The sequence below is a fragment of the Acromyrmex echinatior genome, chromosome 17 (genome assembly GCF_024713525.1).
Source record: "Acromyrmex echinatior isolate Ae372 chromosome 17, ASM2471352v2, whole genome shotgun sequence".
In the NCBI taxonomy this organism is placed as follows: domain Eukaryota; kingdom Metazoa; phylum Arthropoda; class Insecta; order Hymenoptera; family Formicidae; genus Acromyrmex; species Acromyrmex echinatior.
Window position 1 is genome coordinate 3,860,631 of NC_141868.1, and position 14,130 is coordinate 3,874,760.

Sequence of the window (14,130 nt, forward strand, 5' to 3'; positions counted from 1 at the left end):
ACAAAGTATAATCATCAGATATCTGAGTCTTTAAGTGTAAATTTAGAATTGTGCCTCAGATTCTGAATCAATTATTGGAATTTTCGAAGTCGTCACTTTAGAAAGTCATTTCGATTTAAACTAATAGAGTTTAATTCGAAACAGAAATAAATATTTTTTGTGACACACTAGAGAATATGTGGATCCTTGGAACTCACCAAAGTTTTTTGTTATTAATTTTAGAAATTTTAAAATTTGCAACATATATAAGAAATTGCAACATTTGAACAAATACAGCATGGATAACTGGTTCACAAATTTTAAATAATTTTTCTAGTGTAAAGAAAGCAAACAAACTTTTCTTTACCGTATTTTGGGATGCTAGAATTTGCCACTATATCAGAAAAATTTCATCAGGTCGAGTTTTTAAGATATAGATAACATATCAATATTGCCAATTTTAAGATAATAGCATTTTTAAGACGCAGCATTTTTTTTAATAATTTAGGTAACAAGTGATAAACAATAGGAATGTTTTGAGTTTGATGATAATTGGAACAGATCCAAAAAACCTATAAAAAATAAAAATTAAATGCTCTCAATACTTCTGATTTATTTTCTAATTCTAATAAAACTATACTATATAATTAAAAATTATAATAAAAAACGTTTTTCTCATATCAGAAAAATTGGACACGAATTATTTCGATGATGCAAATTCAGGTTCAGCATCAATTTTATATATATATATATAGATTTGATCTCTGTACTTGCTCAGGGATTTGAGGATCTGAAACTATTTAATTTTTTATACTTTTATAATATTATTATTTATTATTATATATTATTAATCATCTTTAAATCACTTATTTAATATTGTAAACTGGTGAGGCATTATAACAGCAATCATGCTGTAAAATTTAATACATTTAAAATACTCATAACTAAAGAATTCTTAAATCGTATGATACAAGTCTGTGATAAACTAGATTCTCGATCTCAATCGAGGAATTTGGCAAATTTATCTTTATCGATATAATTAATCTACTATTGACTGAAGCATCCAAATGTTCCTATCTTATTGTTATTTGGCGGGATACTTATTGGCGTTCGAAATTTTTTAAAATATTTTTTTATTTTTTATATTTTGACACTTCACCATTGATGGTTTTTAAATTTTCATTGTATCCGTTATTCCTTGTGCATTAATTTAAGATTGTACTTCTGCGTCGCACTGAGAAAGGCCGAAACGTTTGTTAATCATATTAATTCAAAATTAATTTAATTAGAGCTCGAAATAAGCCATTGACATCGTGTTAATTTTTAATACATTTTCTTGAGTTATTATAAATTATTTAACACTCCATTATGTTAGTTAATTAAATTAACGACATATTGAGCAGCAGCAATAGCGATCCATAAAAATGGTTTAAAAAACAACTCAAAATTGGGCATAATTTGATAGAGCTTCAATTGCATCTTATATCGGTTCGCCTCTTACTGGAGTGTCTTAGGCGCGAGATTGTTACAGAACGCTATCGATTCGCCGTTATTTGTGGAGGCTGAAAGGGGAAGAGCGAATGATAACGCGCTTTCATCGCTATCTTCAATTTCCGTCACGCGCGATGACTCCGCGCTCGGCGTGTGTTATGCAACGACAATGGATTCTCTCTCTCACGAGTACGCAAACGCCGGAGTCTAAAGTTTATCGCTGCACGTTACGGAGCGGTTGCCACGCGTTCAATGACCCTCTTACGTCAAAAAGCGTTAAAGTCGAGTAGCGAGACGACGTTTATCAGCGTCGGTTTCGAAAACACACGGTCGACCCGCTCTCGATCCCGTTTTGTCAACAATGCTCGACGACGAAAAGGAAATCCGGAAGATATTTGAGCGAAGAGACGCCCGATCGTGTTGATACGACTCGAGATTGATGAATAAAACAATTGTTATCCAATTCCTTGAGTTAAATAATATTTTGTTATTTTTTCATGTGTATCAATCAAAATGTAAATCAATTTTTTTCTTAAGTTGCTTAGTTTCAAAATAAATAATGTTTATTTATATAACATATGCATCTAAATAATGAATTAAATTTGAGTTAAATTTCATACGTTTCTTGAAAATTGTTTAACTCCATTATTTTAGTGGAGCAGTAATGACTTATTAAAAATAATTAAAATTAATTAAAATTAGGTTTAATTAACATTTAACAATGTAACTAAATTAAAATCGTATAATGTAATAAAACTGAAATTTAATGAATTTCTTAAATTATTTGATTCCATTGTTTTAGTTAAATTAACCAATATTTTCTTAGTACGTAATAAATTAAATCTAATTGAGTTAAGTTTAATACATTTCTTGAATTAAGAAAATTAAGAAAATTTAATTTTTTTAAATTATTGGACTCCACTATTTTAGTTAAATTAACAATATATTATAGAAACAGTGGCGAGCTGTAGAAATGATTAAAAATACTTCTAATTAAGAATAATTTGACATGGCTTTAACAATATGATGATCATCGGTGTTACAGAATTCTTTTAAATGATATTGTAAAAAATAAATCTAAAATTACACGTAATTAAATTATCAAGTATAATTTATTAATTAATTTGTTATAATTCAACACAATTTCAATGACATAAATAGCTACAATGTAAATAAAAATTGCACAATTCATACATACTACCCATGAGGATAAAGTCTTATCTAATCGTATTACACAACATTTTATCATTATGTATTTATGATAATGAATGATGATGGAAATTCTACTGTGTGTACGGTAAGCTAAAAAAAAAAATTGCTAGACAGGCCACAACGTATTTATTGAAGGTCACGCTCATTTCTAACGACGCTAAAAGTCGAGCGATATCGTACATCGTTTTTCTTCGCATTTATATTTTTTAGTATTTGCGTTACGATAACTAGCGATTATGTAATTCCGAAATGTAGAAACCGCTGGCGCAATCGCCAGAGACGATTCCTTGATGATCTCTTCAGATCGAATTCCACCGCGATAACGAACGAGCTAAAGATAGCACAGTCCGTGATACAATAGAAGTTTCATGTTTTTGGTGTCGTAGCTAATGAAACGACTTTGCGTTATGTAACGATGATGTAACGTCGATAATATACTCGAGCTTTATTAAGAAAAGATATTTATCTAGTCTTAAATCCCTCCCACTGATTTCAATTTTAATTTCATAATTACAAAAAAACCGACAGTCTCGTATCTTCTATCAAATTTTACATCTTTAGATTTAGAAATTAGCACGTTCAATTATATAAACGCGATCTAATTCATTCAATCGTGATTAGCCGATTTTAGTTGAATATCTTCAATTAAAATCGGTGATGAAAAATTAATGTTTCTCCTAAAACATAAATATTATATCTTTACTTCAAACTGATACATAAATTCAACGTAATTTTCAAATTCCCATAAATGATTCATGTAATATTACCTTATCAATCATCAAAAGTGAACCACCTTTACTTCACAAAAAATCATTAAAAATTATCACAAAAAATAGTTTCAAAAGAGTGATATTAAAAAATCGTCCAAATTATTACAATTAAAAACAGATGGCTCTTTATTAACGGTGAAACAAAAGTGACAAAAATAACATTTAATCACATTAAACAAACTAATAATAACAATGCACCAATATTATAATTTTCCACTCAACAATATAAATATAACACATGTTGCATATAACAGATTACATGGAATGCTTTCTAGTAAGAAATAAGAAACATAGATGACACAGTATAACAGTGAATCATTACATCCCTGTTGTTTGCTGCAATCAAATAAAAATGAAATAATCACTGTCTCTTACTGGAAAGCAACTACATACTTGTGTTGAGTAAGAAATTATAACATTGATACGTAGTCACTGTTGATTTATGTTCTATGGGAATGTATTTTTTTTTGTCAATATTATTTAATAAGTCAATTTTCAGTCAAGTTTAAAAATAATTTTTTCCCTTTTCTGGAAATTCAATTTTTTAATTGTGTCAAAGTAAGAGAAATATATCGATACAACTTAAGTAAAAAAAATCAGCATTAATGCGTAATGTTATACTGTTAATTTGTATTCTGTGGGAATGTATTTTTTTGTCGATGTTATTTAATGAGTCAAGAATTTTCTGTCAAGTTGAAAAATAATTTTTCTCACTTTCTGAGAATTTAATTTTTTTAGTTGCGTCACTTTTAAAGTAAGAGAGATATATCAGCACAAATTGAGTAAGAAATTATAATGTTGATGCGTTAATTTGTATTCTGCGGAAATGTATTCTTTTGTCGAATTTAATGAGTCAAGAATTTTCTGTCAAAAATAATTTTTCTCTTTTTTTGAAAGTTTAATTTCTTAAATTATGTCACTTTTAAAATGAAGAAGATATCAGTACAACTTGAGTAAGAATATAATGAGTAATTATATTATAATTTTAGTATGTAAAGTTATATTTAATGAGCCAAAAGAGAAAGAGAGAAAGAGAGAGAGAGAGAGAGAGAGAGAGAGAGAGAGAGAGAGAATTTTCTCAGATTTAAAATTAATTTTTCTCCTTTTTTGGGAATTTAATTTTTTTAGTTATGTCACTCTTGAAATAAAAAAAAGATATATCAGCGCAGCTTTCAAAGATAACAGCTTATTCTGCAACTCTAACTCGCAAATTTCGTTATCACCATTATAACGCCGCTGCGTAGCTCTTTTACTATGGTAAAAAAAAAAAAGACAAAAAAACTGCGCAGTGGCGTTATAATAATAACGGAACTTGCGTTAAGAATTATTATGAAATAGACTTTGCGGGACTACTTGTGTGTGTCCAGAACGACATCTCGCCTCGAAAGAAAATTGCGCAGCTTTCATCGAAATCAGTGGGACTCGCGTTTCGCGAAATCAGCTCCGGTCACGTGTACGAGGCACAGATTTCAATTAGCGCGTTCTCTCTTTCACCTTCAGGAACGTGACGAGCTCGGGGCTCGCGATTCGCTTATGCAACGCGGCGCGTAAGCCATAATACGTTTTTGCATGCGACAAGACATCAATGACGGCCGACCGCGTGTCACGTGTCTGAAAACCGTGTGTGAATGACTCACGGAGGCGGAATCCGATCGCCGTGCAGAACGCAGGGACGCGACGGCGACGGAAGACGGGCGGACGAGAGGAAAAAAAGCAGAATCGATCGATGGACTTCGACGGAGTACCATCGTCGATTTCATAACGCTGTGATTTCACCTCGGACGCTATGACGGCTCACAACTGCAAGCTGTGATTGAGTCGCGGGTAACGTAGTACTGTCACGCTATATAGAAGTGTTAAGCTAACACAGCCAGAACGTTTTCTAACGTTTCTGTTAACTGCGCGGAAAAAACTCTTTTGCTGGAGTATCTGAAAATTTAGTTCGATCTGAAAGTAATGTTGATAGGCTATCAAAATAATTATATAAGCTCAAGCTGATTTATTAGACTCTTAATTATGAAAGTCCAATGCTAACCAATTTTATATTGGCCAATTTATTATTGCACTGGAAGAAATTTTGTTGCTGAAGTATCTAAAAATTAGCAATAAACACAGATTTGAGAATAATTTTGTTAGACTTTATAAAAGTAATTATGAAAATTTCAAGCAATGCTGCAAAAAGTTTTGACATTTTAGCAACCGGTTTGAGCGTACATAATTAATTCATTCATTTTGTAATTATATTGATAATTCAACCAAATTATTTTCAGATCTGTATATAGATAAATTTTTAGCTACTTCAAAACTGGCATTTCCGTGCAAGATATTAATTTATTACTTATTTAAAGTACTAAAAATACCGAACAATAATACTTAATACTTTATACACATTACTAAATAATATTTTAATACTTTTATTACTGAGCAAATAATTAATCACTGTCTTTCAATTCAGTATTAAATTAGCCAACATTCTGTAAAGAAACTGTCAAAATTTTTTGCAGTATTGATCATCATACTTAAGTTTTCCATATTACTTTATAACGTAAGAAAAATTATTTTCAGATCTCTGCATCTTAGATCTCGTTTTTAAATACTTCAGCAAAATTATTCATTTCTTGTGGATTCTAATTAAATATACAGTTTCTAATGCAATACTTTTTACGTATATTATTATGTTGTATATATAATAAGTGCTCTCATTGCGGTGAGTTTTATTTAATCAGTCGCGATAGAATCTCCAATAAAAACGGACGATACAAAATTTATTCCCCGCGAGTTGGACGACGGCGAAGACTTACAAATTAACAGTGTGAAACAACATGCGCTTTCTCGTAGTGATTAATATACGAGTAGATATCTGACTGGTAATAATCAGGTAACGTCATGTGCAAATGAATGAAAGTGCTGAATCGCTACTTGATCGTTCTTGCTGAACGGGATTAATTCCAGTGGCAGGCAGGCTGTAATTTAATTGACTAAAAATACAGTCAAGACAACTCACGTTGCGGCAAACGCGACTTTAATCTTGCTATCGCGCCGTATATTTGCATCGTGATGCAGCGAATAATGTCAAGTATATAGCCAATATACGTAACCAAACCGGATGACCTTTTCGATAACGATTAATATCGAGATCATTGCTACTCGGTGATGTGATCATTCTTTCTCACAGTCGATAATTAAACACGACTTATAAACTGCAGAAATAAAGTGAGCAATTTTGCAATCAAAAAGTGCATGCAAAAAGAGGGAAAAAGGAAAAATTTACAAATAATAACAAATAATTATTATTATTACTTAATACGTATTTAAAATTATCATCATAATAATAATTATTTTTATCAATTTTAATACATATTTAATGAATAAAGCATAATAATAATTATTATTATTATTATCATGTTTTATTTATTTGAAATTATAAATCTAAAACTATAGCCTTATATAATGCATCAAAATTATATATAATTCTCAAGTGTGGCTCGATACATAAATGCTCAACTATTTTCAATGCAAACGCCACTGAGCATTCTCAAATATCTTAATCGATATTCGCTCCAATATTTTCCTTAAATTTGCGGGTTTAGGATACTTTAAATCAATGTAACTGTGCTTAAAAATTAAATGACTTTTTTTTTTTTCATTTTAAAAGTCAAAACGACATATCGTTCCAAAGATCTCAGTTACACCTCGCCATATGTTAGGTGCGCAGCTAAGTTCTCGCTGTTATTTTGATGAAGATGCCATCAAAATAACAGCGAGAACTTAGTTGCGCACCTGATATACCAAGAAGCCAACGAGCTGAGTTAACCGAGAGGAGTAATCGAAGAGACAGCCTCGTTAGCGAGGCACAGCATCTCTCTCATTAGCGCCGGCTGTAAAGCTATCCTACGAGCAGCACGTGACTACTATGCACCACACCTCGTAGTAACGTAGCTCGCCTACTTCGAGCCGGCATTACGTAACGACACGATTTTTCCTCCTCTCTCTTTTTCCCCCAGCGTCCCTTTCCTCTCCTCTCCTCTAAAAATTAAATGATTTTTTTTTTTTCATTTTGAAACAATAAAAATATGTATTTTTTTAAACTCCATCTGAAATCAAGTTCGTGGACAACAAATGTATGATCGTAATCTTACGAAGAGGAAGAACAAATTCCTGAACGATTATCAAATTCGAGACGGATTTAATTCACACACATAACGGCGGTTGGAAGTGCAATTCGCACAAATGAATTGAACCAGAAAATGGAATGAATTGGCTGTTGCGAAACCACTGAAAGGAAGAGAAAAACTGGACTAGGTCGGATATGTAGATCATACACGAGCGGGCGGGTCTCATGAGTTACGATGGGCACAAAGAAACGGATATCGAGAACAGCGGTAAACACGTGCCTCCGAGATGAAAGAGTCGACTAATCGCGTCTCGAGATGCATTGTTGTCGCGATTAGCGAGCTGAAGAGGTTCATTTTAACGTAACTTAACGCTCGCAATTATCTTGAGCGACAATCCGCTCACGAATATGGAAGAAACGATTTTGCTGGAGTTTCTAAATGTTTAGGTATATACAGATCTGGAAATAAATGTTGCACCACATCAAAATAATTATATAATAATTATGATATAAAATAAAAGTTAAAAATGAAATTAAAAATAAAAATGAATAATGAATAATAAATAATGAATAATGAATTAAAAATAAATATTAAAATATAATATAAAATAATTATTAATAATTACAAAATGATTAAACGCTCAAATAAATTGCTAGAATGTCGTCGCAGCTCAAAAAGGTGGTCTTTAATAATATCATCAAAACCATACAAACTTAAAAAGAGTGATTTTCAAAAATATTGTCAAAGAAATAGTTTTTTGCAAAGATTTTTCACAATATTGCTTATAATTGAGTGCTCTACATTATTATTTTGGTCCAATAAGATTCTTTTCGGATTTGTATCTATCTAAAATTTTTATATACTTCAGCAAAACCGTCCGTATGCATTTAAATTCAGTGAGGAATTCAGGGCAAAATCGATCACACTAAAGAATTTTACAACGGTTGCAAAGTTGCTTTTTCTGCTGAACATAGCGATTTTTTCCTCTCTCGTAAAAGTCGCATTACATTATTATTTGCGACAACAAATTACGAAATCGATTAATCGAACAATGTCTCAAAGAAGGCAACGGGAGCAAGGAACCCGACTAGAAATTTATCCAAGGATTTTAGCAGGTTCTAATCAGGTTGACCTTATTTCATTATCAGGTCCTAATAAAGTAAGTTCATCGGGACCTAATCAGTCATGTAACGCAACAGTCGGATTCTCATCCGGATAGCCTCATTAGAGATCCTGATAAGGTTCTGATAAAATCCTCATCAGGACCTGGTAATGAAATAAGGTTAACTTAGCTCGGACCTACTAAAATCACTGGATAAATTTCCAAGTCGAAAATTGTTCAAATGCCATTAATTTAGCATCACATTCCAAAAGGACCAGGTCCTTATAACATACAACCTTACAAAGGTCATCCATATTCAAATCTGACGAAGATTTTCTTTTTATATCAGGTGTATCTTATTCAGGATTAACTTAGATCAACCAAACCAGATTCGTATAACATACAACCTTACAAAGGTCAATCATACTCAAACCTGATGAGAACCTTGTTAGGTGTACCTTCTTTAGGATTACCTTATGTCAACCAAAGGTCCTTATAAGGTTAACCTGACATAAATTCTAGTCGGGAAGATCCTAGCGAGTGCAGAAATCGCAAACGATCGTCGCTTTGATTACTCATGATACATCCATATCCACTAACTATTCGCGACGCGGACCTCCGATTAAACGTGTAATTACTCGCGATGGAGGCATGCGGGATCACGTATTCCGCTCCCGCACGTGTCACGCGTCCGCGATCTTGCCACGCACTTCCGCACGCGTGCACACGCATGGAGGGTGAAATAGATATCACGCTATATGCGGTAACTTGTGATTCACGAGAATTAACGTTAAGAGCCACGACGCGGAAAGTTTCAACGCAGCGTTCGAAATATAATACGTCTCGAATTTTTACTTTTTCAAAATATTAGTTTAAGTATTATTAAAAATAATTGTAAGTATTATATTTAAAAAATATACTTTAAAATAGAAAATATAAATAATATTCCAAGGCTCAATAAATTACGAGGGTAAAAGGAGTTAATCAAGTTGATTGTATTATATGCTATAATTAATATATTCTAATATAATTTTAATATATATAATTTTAAGACACGGTAAGTCTTGAGAGAATATATTATATATATTTTATATTTATAATATAGGAAAATGTTATCGAAGAAGTTCATCGTCGGGGTGGCATGCTTCAAGTGTTTCTAATCTGCATATTAAGTGTTCCTCTCGATTCTAATTTTAATACGTTATTGAAAAAAAATTATTTTGCTAAAATATCTAAAAATTTACTTAGATACAGATCGAAAATAATTTTGTTGGACCATCAAAATAATTATCAATCAAAATAATTATTAACCAAAACAATCAGGACGCTTAAGCTGCTTATTAGAATATTAAAACTTTTTGCAGTATTATTACTTCAGCTTTTTACACAATTATTTTTATCCGACAAAAAATTAATTTCAGTATTTTCCGTATTTTAACTAAATTTTTATATACTTCAGCAAAATCGTTCGTTTCATGTATAAAACAATCATTCGAAGTATCTCCCGAGCGGAAAAACATTCCTAAAAATTTCAAAAGAGTATAAGAGAAGCACGTCATACATAATTGTACATATATAATATACAATTTTTTGTTGCTTTGCTGTTCGACGAACGTCGACAAACTCTCGTGTTAAGTAAAATAAAACCGACTAATATTTCCGTGCATCGTGCTCAGCGATGTAAGTTCCGCTCGAATAGCGACGAACGTTCTAAGGGATCGGCAGGGCCAGCAATCTGCGAAATCAAGTTGCAACGATGGATTTAATCGGACGACGAGGCAGGTGCACGATCGAAGGGACGAGACTAGACGGACTGCGCCACTTTCAAAAGATATCCGTAATCGATGCCGCTTGCGTCATCCGCTCGAGACGCCCGATCGAGCGAGTGATACGTCGCAAGTGAGGCGGCAATTAGCTATGATTGTCGTTATTTATTTTTCTAAAAAAAGAAGAAGCTACGATGGAACCCGAGCGGAGCACCCAAACATCAACGGGAAAAGACCCGTGTATTTCGTAACGAATTATGCTCGATTGTGACGAAACTCGTGGCAATAAAAAGCAGATAAGATGAATGATTCAATAACTGAAGTGCTCAGTGATTGAGAAATCTATAGTACATTTATAATTATTAATATATTAGTCAGTCAACTAACAGCAAAGAAGTTAAATATTTTCTATTAAAATAACAAAATATTATTTTGATTGCATTAATTATGGCGAAAAAAATGTTTTCAAGCTCATATTCTCACCCATCTAATTATCAATAACAATGTAAAACTGATCATACCTTCCTGTTAGCTCGGTCATTGAGACATTTACCTTGTGAATCAAAGGTTCACGCGAATGATCAGTTTTACGTCTAAAGGAAAGATTTCGAAGGAAAAGACATCGTTCATCCATTCGCTGATTGAGTCTTCGCGTGTATCTTGGAGCTTGAGGCGGAAAACGTGATCGTTACACAACCGATGAGATATTATAGGAAGAAGTTATGCAGTCGCAAAGTCCGTCCAATCGTGCAAATAGCCTCGAAATTTTCATCTCTCGTTTCCAGGGCTTCTCCAGACCTTCGTTCTAATAATAGTATTCTCTATCTTATAATATTATCTGAGTGACGAAGCCGCCGTCGTCATTGTTGTCGATTTATACGTCTTTCAGCTCGCGGAAGAATCCGACAATCGTGACGCGGCGGTATTATTCAAACGGATAAAAACGTCTTAATCGGCTTTTTTTTCCTCTCCTCGGCGCTCTCGTCAGCGTTGAAAAAAAAAGCCGCGTTTTAACGAGCTCTACTTAACGACGTAAAAATTCCACGGGTAAGCGTGCACTCCTCACACGTGAGCACGTGAACGTTACACAACGGAATGCAGCACAATGTCGCCTCGTAAGATGCACCCGATGAATGGCGGCACGTTCCGTAACGTCCGTTTCGCAAGTTACGTTTGACAAGCTCGAACGCGACCCTCGTCCGATCGATTCTCGCCCTATTATTTAATCTGTCGCGGCAGTATTTATTAATCTTTTTTTTTTTATCTTCACTTCGACGCACTTTTTTATGAGAAAAACCCCCCGAAACGAAAAACAGAGATCCAGGCACCTATAGATACTCTTATCACACGTAAAACTTAAAACAAGTACTTTCTTTCGAAAAATTGTCGAGGAATCTTACATAGTGAAAAATATTTTGTACACGAAAATATTGTGTTTAAATATTTGTTTCAAGTGTTTTAAAAGTTCATATTATCAAATCGTAAGTTCATTACGAGCGTCAAATTTTTTATGTATTCAGAATCCTAATAAGTTTGAAGTTGCTTCTTCAATGTTACTTATTAAAATCGTTTCTTTAATAAAATTTTGTAACGGTTTTCAAAGGAAAATAAAACTTTCGTTTGAGTAACGAATTTTTTTTAAATTCGTAGTAGATATACTTTAAAACTGTTATCAAGAAAATGTTCTTTGTTAAAGATAAACGTTACTTAAAAAAAAAGTAAACAGAGTAATTACTTTTCTTAGTAGGAGAATAATATTTTTCTATATGTACGTATTTAAAACCGACCCTTTTATCTTGAATTCTTAACATATCTGAATGTTAATTTAACATAATGTGGTTGCTTGAATAATTTATGTTAAATTGATATTTAATTGTTAAATTGACATTTTTTAATGCTAAAGTAACAATTTGTGAACGAATAACATAAAAATAATGTAGTTTTAAAATGTAAATTCTAAGATAAATGAATGGAAGTTAAATGTATCTATTTTAATATATTATAAATGTTAATTTTATTGAAGAAATATGCTTCAACAATTTCCTCACAAATTGTGTCAGTGTTACATTTTTTGCGTAATGTTTGTTTTACTTTCTACCATATTTACTTTATGTTCAACTAACGCAAGGATGATAAACTGTTTGCAAGATGTAAAATAGATATTAAAATAGATATTAATTTAACAAAAATTTTCCGACTATGTATAACCAAATAGAATAACAAATCACGATGACATCAAATTAAAATGAATCGTAAATGATTAATCGTAAGTGACTTTTTGTGATTATTTTGAAGTCATATTAACGTCATATTGAAGTTATATTGACGTCTGATTTGATATTATAATGACTTGTGTTCTGTTTGAGTAGATAATAAAATTTTATATAAATTTAAGAAATTTTGTAACCAGAATTTACAAATTCTGACGTCTTAATCCAACAATAACGTTCCAACTCGAACTTCGAGATAATCCACACACAGAAAAATATTTTATTACTAAGAAGAGTGATTAACTCGAATTACTTTCTTCCTCTTAATTAACGAATATTTTCTTGATAACAATCTTAAAATATACTTATTACAAATTTTATAAAAATTCATTATTACGTACTCAAAACAAGAATAAAATTGATTGAAGAAGCGACTTTATATAATAAACAAATCGAATATGATTTAATACTTTAACAATCTTGATTAAAATATCAAACTCCAGGAGAATACATTTTAAATAAACTTAATGCTTGTAATAAACTTATGATAAATTCACAGATATATAAATACTTGAAACAAATAATTGTTGAACACGACAGTACGTGTTTCTCTGTGTATACGTATTCTCGAGAATCGCAATGATCGAGGAACTGATCTTCGCGCGCATCTTATTGTCTACAACGACGTCATCGTGGCGTCGCGTGGAGGAAGCGTGAAAAAATGCGGAAAGCCATGCTCCCTCGGAAATTATCGTGTAGACTCCGACGTAAATTACAGCCGAGTTTAATCCAGACGAAAAAAATGGTGCGCACGACGTCCGTGAATTGGATTACAACGAAGGACATGGGGGGCAAAAGGCGCGCGAACCTTGGCTTCGTCGCGTTCCTTTTGTCGAACTTTATTTTACTTTCGCATAAATCACGCTCGTAGATAATCGACCGTGGATGTCGTCGACCATGTGCCGCGATGGAAAACGGAATGTTGCTCGCGAAGGCGATTTGCATGCCGGGAATAATGCGCTCTCGCGCAGATCCGCCTTTCGATCAATAGAAAAGAATACCCGATCGATTTAACAGCGAAATAACGATCGGCGTAAGCGATCGCGACGTGATAATACGATTTATTAATGTGACGTCCCCGAGATAAGCGTGGAACACCGGCAACACTTAATTGTTTGATTTTTATTGACCTTAGCCGCGCGGCGTGACGTAAACCAAGTTTATTATGTATGCGCATCATTCTATTTGCGGAGAATTAAAATTACGTTACGTAAAAAACGGCTACAAAAATAATCCTAACCTTTTATTTCTTATCGCTGCCTGCAGGCCGTCGTTCTAATTTAATCGCTGTATTCTCGGCCGAGATAACGCAAAGGCAGAGTTAGCTCGTTATGTGGAAAATAAAATTCCGATTGTATATATATTGTGTCATAGTAAAAATATATAATAATTATGACACATTCAGTCCCAATGAAAATCGAAAAG

At 32.6% G+C, this 14,130-nt stretch overlaps 1 long non-coding RNA gene across 1 annotated transcript in view; it reads left to right on the top strand.

Moving 5' to 3' along the window:
* The first annotated feature begins 815 nt into the window (after positions 1-815).
* Positions 816-14,130, top strand: part of LOC105151830 (uncharacterized) — a 33,225-nt gene continuing 19,910 nt past the window's right edge. Inside the window, exon 1 of the long non-coding RNA XR_015547985.1 lies at positions 816-5,276. This is a non-coding gene — a long non-coding RNA (uncharacterized LOC105151830). The remainder of the gene's footprint in view (positions 5,277-14,130) is intronic.